Below are 6000 nucleotides of genomic sequence, written 5' to 3'. Positions count from 1 at the left end.
AACATATCAAAAAAATAATTCACCATGACCAAGTGGGATTTATACCAGGTGTGCAGGGATGGTTCAACATAAGAAAAACAATGAATGTAATCCAATACATAAAAAAAAGACAAGAACCACATGATCTTATCAATTGATGCAGAAAAGGCATTTGACAAAGTCCAACATCCATTCATGATAACAACTCTCAACAAAATACAAATAGAAGGGAAACTTCTCGACATAATTAAGGGCATTTATAGGAAGCCAACAGCCAACATCATCCTAAATGGAAAGAGTCTGAAAGCATTCCCCATGAGAACAGGAACCAGACAGGATGACCTTTATCACCACTCTTATTCAACATTGTGCTGGAGGTCCTAGCCAGAGCAATTAGGCCAGAAAAAGAAATAAAGGGCATCCAAATTGGTAGGGAAGACGTTAAAGTATCTCTATTTGCAAATAATATGATCTTACATACAGAAAACCCCAAAGAATCCACAAGAAAACTACTGGAACTAATAGAGGATTTCAGCAAAGTTTCAGGATACAAGATAAACATACAAAAATCAGTTGGATTTCTCTACACCAGCAAAGAGAACTTTGAAGAGGAAATCACCAAATCAATACCATTTACAATAGCCCCAAGAATACTTAGGAATAAATCTAACCAGAGACATAAAAGATCTGTACAATAAAACTATAAGACACTACTGCAAGAAACCAAAAGAGACCTATGTAAGTGGAAAAATATACCTTGCTCATGGATAGGAAGACTCAACGTTATGAAAATGTCAATTCTACCCAAAGTGATCTACAGATACAATGCAATCCCGATCCAAATTCCAACGACATTTTTTAATGAGATGGAGAAAAAAAATTACCAAGTTCATATGGAAAGCAAAGAGGCCCCAGATAAGTAAAGCAACACTGAAGAAGAAAAACAAAGTGGGAGGCCTCACGCTACCTTATTTTAGAACCTGTTATACTGCCACGAGAGTCAAAACAGCCTGGTACTTCTACAACAACAGATACATAGGCCAACGGAACAGAACTGAGAATCCAGATGTAAATTCATCCACCTATGAGCAGCTGATATTTGACAAAGGCCCAAAGTCTGTTAAATGGGGAAAAGAGTCTCTTTAATAAATAGTGCTGGCATAACAGGATATCCATCAGCAAAAAAATGAAACAAGACCCATACCTTACACCATGCACAAAATCTAACTCAAAATGGATCAGACCTAAATATAAAGTCTAAAATGATAAAGATCATGGAAGAAAAAATAGGGAGAACACTAGGAGGCCTAATACATGGCATAAACAGAATACGAACCATAAGTAACAATGCACAAACACCCGAAGGGAAACTAGATAATTGGGAGCGCCTAAAAATCAAACACTTATGCTCATCAAAGGACTTCACCAAAAGAGTAAAAAGACAACCTACAGACTAGGAAAAAATTTTTGGCTATGATATATCTGATCAGGGTCTAATCTCTAAAATCTACAAAATACTGCAAAACTTCAACAACAAAAAGACAAATAACCCAATTAAAAAATAGGCAAAGGATATGAACCGGCACTTCACCAAAGAAGACACTGGGGCGGCTAACATACATGAGGAAATGCTCATGATCGTTAGCCATTAGAGAAATGCAAATCAAAACTACAATGAGACACCATCTCACCTCAACAAGGCTACCATTAATCCAAAAATCACAAAATAATAAATGTCGGAGAGGTTGTGGAGAGACTGGAATACTTATACACTCTTGGTGGGAATGTAAAATAGTACAACCACTTTGGAAATCGATTTGGCACTTCCTTAAAAAGCTAGAAATACAAGTACCATACAATCTAGCAATCCCACTCCTTGGAATATGTCCTAGAGAAATAAAAGCTATCACATGAATAGATATATACACACCTATGTTCATTGCAGTACTGTCCACAATAGCAAAAAGATGGGAACAACCTAGGTGCCCAACAACAGACAAATGGATAAACAAATTCTGGTATATTCACACAATGGAATACTATGCAACAATAAAGAACAACGATGAATCCATGAAACATCTCTTAACATGGATGAATCTGGAAGGCATTATGCTGAGCGAAATTAGTCAGTCACAAAAGGACAAATAGTGTATGAGACCACTAATGTAAGAACTCAAGAAAAGGTTTAAACACAGAAGACAACATTCTTTGACAGTTACGAGGAGAGGGAGAGAGGGAGAGGGGAATTCACTAGATATTAGATAAGAATTATCTTAGTTGAAGGGAAGGACAACATACAATACAGGGAAAGTCAGCACAACTGGACTAAACCAAAAGCTAAGAAGTTTCCTGAACACAGTCAAACACTTTGAGGAACAGAGTATCAGGGGCAGGGGTCTGGGGACCATGGTTTTAGGGGACAGCTAGGTCAACTGGCATAGCAAAGTTTATTAAGAAAACGTTCTGCATCCCACTTTGGTGAGTGGCATCTGGGTCTTAAAAGCTAGCGAGCAGCTATCTAAGATGCATCAACTGGTCCCAACCCAGATGGAACAAAGGAGAACAAAGAACACCAAAGACACAAGGAAAGTATTAGCCCAAGAGACAAAAAGGGCCACATAAACCAGAGACTCCATCAGCCTGAGACCAGAAGAACTAGATGGTGCCCGGCTACCACCAATGACTGCCCTGACAGGGAACACACCAGAGAGTCCCTGACAGAGCAGGAGAAGAGTGGGGTACAGAACTCAAATTCTAGTAAAAAGACCAGAGTTAATGCTCTGAGACTGGAGGAACCCCAGAAGACATGGCCCCCCAACTCTCCATTAACCCAGAACTAAAAGCATTACCGAAGCTAACTCTTCAGACAAAGATGAGACTGGACTATACAGACTATAAGACATAAAATGATACTTGTGAAGAGTGTACTTCTTAGTTCAAGTAGATACATGAGACTAAGAAAGGGATAGGAGCTGGTTGAATGGACACAGGAAATCCTGGATGGAAAGGAGGACTGTGCTGTCACATAATAAAGATAGCAACTAGGGTCACAGAATAATGTGTGCATAAATTTTTGTAAAAGAAACTAACTTGAGCTGTAAAGTTTCACTTAAAGCACAATAAAAAATAAATAAATGCTGCTGGGAAAATTGACCCATGCCTTACTCTATACACAAAAACATTCAAAATGGATTAAGGACCTAAATATGAAAACTAAAACCATAAAACTCTTAGAAGAAAAAGCAGGGGCAACACTGTTAGGCCTAGCTTTTAACAATGTATTATCTAATATAACAACAAAAGCATCAACAACAAAAAATAAGATAAATAAATGGGACCTCACAAAATTAAAAAGTTTTAGTCATCAAAGACTTTACCAAAAAAGTGAAAAGATAAGCTACCAACTGGGAGAATATCATTGGGAACCATATATCCAATAAGAACCTAATAACCAAAATATATATAAAACTTCAACAACTTAATAACAAAAAGATAAATAACCCAATCATAAAATGGGCAAAGATCTTGAATAGACGTTTCACCAAAGAGGACATCTGAATGGCCACCAGACACATGAAAAGATGCTCAGTGTCATTAGCCACTCCAATAAAAAAACCCACCGCTGAGTCGATTCTAGCTCATAGCAACCCTATAGGACAGAGCAGAACTGCCCCATAGGGTTTCCAAGGAGCTGCTGGTGGACTCAAACTCTTGACCTTTTGGTTAGCAGCTGAACACTTAACCACCACTAGGGCTCCCATTAGCCAACAGAAAGATGTAAATTAAAACCACAATGAGATACAATTTCACTCCCAGTAGGATGGCTAAGGTGAAAAAAAAAAAAAAAAAACCCCAGAAAATAACAAACATTGGTGAGGATGTGGGGAAATTGGAACCCTTATCCATTGCTGGTTGGAATGCAAAATGGTATAGCCGTTGTGGAAAACAGTGTGGTAGTTCCTCAAAAAACTAAAAATAGAATTACCATATGACCCAATAATTCCACTCCTAGGTATACACCCAAAAGACCTGAAAGCAGAAACTCAAAAAGAGACTTGTGTACCAATGTTCATTGCTGCACTATTCACAATAGCCAAACGGTAGAAGCCACCTAAATGCCCATCAACAGATGAGCGGATAAACAAAGTGTAATATGTACAATGGAACACTACTCAGCGAGTAGGAAAAATGAAGTCTTGATACATGCTACAGTATGGGTGGAGCTTGAAGACATTATGCTTAGTGAAACAAGTCAAACACAAAAGGAAAAATATTGTATGATCTCACTTATATAAAAAGACAAGAAAAGGCAAATGTACAGAGACGAAAGTTTACTGGTAGTTAGCAGGGGTTGCAAAGAGCGGGGAAGTGGGGGTTAGCAGTGATAGAAAAATCGCATTGATTAAGGATAGGGTTGCACAGCCGGTTATTTCAATTGCTGTAGACTTTTTAATACACGAGTTTAATAAGGGAATCACATTTTAGTCTAGACCTTTAATTTTGAGGTTTATGTCAAAGACTTTCATGACATCAAATTCAGTGTATGTCCCAATATTGAAATTCTTCCTTGTCTCATCTGCATGACATTATCCTGTCCTGTCCTAGTTTCATTTGTTTGGAGGAATAAATGAATGAACAAATTATTCTAATATTCATTTGTTTACCCATCCATTCATCCATCCATCTATCCATCCATCTCTAGAACAAGCTCTTGTGATCTTGGCACTGTGGTGGTCACTGGGGATAGGAAGATAAATAAGCCCTATCAGTTCTACTCTGCAATACATGGGTCACCATGAGTTGGGGGCCAACTTAAAGGCGACTAACAGTAACGACAACAGTGATTAAGGAAGCCCCACAGGCTAGCAATTTTCTCAGATCTGAATATACTGTGCCATAAATTGTTGCAATCCGGCTCATTATTTTTTAAGACTGTGCTCTTAACGTCATCTTCTCTGTGAACTATCCTGTGATCTCATTGTGCTTGGCTGCTAACCAAAAGGTCAGTGGTTTGAACCTACCAGCCGGTCTGTGGAAGAAAAGACCTGGTGATCTACTCCTGTAAAGATTACAGCCTAGTAAACCCTACGGGGCAGCTGTACTCTGTCATATAGGGCTGTTATGAGCCAGAATCGATTCAGCAGCACACAAGTCTACATTTAAAGTTATCAATGCCAACAGAAATACACAGGGTAACGTGAATATTAACTACTATCAAAAATTCAAAGTTTAAAAATCTGTATGAATAATTCTCACCACATCAAATAAACTTAGTATATCAGAAATGTGGTTCCAGCAATCTACTTGAGATGTGTGATATTTTAAGTCACACATTTAAATGAGAACATTAGTGCTTATTCAAAGGTATATTATTTTACACCATGGACGCGATGTGAAGAAATATTAGTGTTTAGGAGTCAGAAATTCTGAAATTAAGATTTCTACTAAGTTTTCAAGAGCAATCTAAACAGCTATATCAACTCAAGGAGCCGATACTATATAGTATACCATATAGGACACATTAGAAGAAGTTAGGTATACAAGAAAATTCTTATCAAGTTAAAAAGTCAGAAAATACCATAGTGAATCCATAGAGATTTTGTTTAATTTCAACTTCAATATATATTTCATTTTTAGATAGATTAAAGAGAATATGTCATCTCATATATTCAAATACGGAAACTGTTTCAAGAGGCAATGAAATACCAGTGAATATAAAACTTGAGATAGCAAATATAACTGTCTTAGGTAGTTAGTGGAGCCCTGGTGGTGCAGTGGTTAAGAGCTCAGCTGCTAACCAAAAGGTCAGCAGTTCAAATCTACCCGCTGCTCCTTGGAAACCCTATATGGGGCAGTTCTACTCTGTCCTATAGGGTCATGAGTCGGAATCGACTTGACGGCAATGAGTTTTTTATGTAGTTAGTATGGTACAATTTTATCTACAATAAGGTTACTGCACAAATCAGTTATTTTTTTAAAACACAGTAACAGATAAGCACTGAGTGGCTAATGTCTGACTAA

At 37.6% G+C, this 6000-nt stretch overlaps 1 protein-coding gene across 1 annotated transcript in view; it reads right to left on the bottom strand.

The window, feature by feature from the left end:
* The window catches only part of CPA6 (carboxypeptidase A6), a 384439-nt gene that overhangs the window by 307545 nt on the left and 70894 nt on the right, over window positions 1–6000 (bottom strand). The gene's annotated exons all lie outside the window — the stretch shown is intronic.

The sequence above is a fragment of the Trichechus manatus genome, unplaced genomic scaffold (genome assembly GCF_000243295.1).
Source record: "Trichechus manatus latirostris isolate Lorelei unplaced genomic scaffold, TriManLat1.0 scaffold00018, whole genome shotgun sequence".
Classification (NCBI taxonomy): Eukaryota; Metazoa; Chordata; class Mammalia; order Sirenia; family Trichechidae; genus Trichechus; species Trichechus manatus.
The sequence above is the reverse complement of the archived record's forward strand: the minus strand, read 5'-3'. Positions and strand labels throughout refer to the sequence as shown.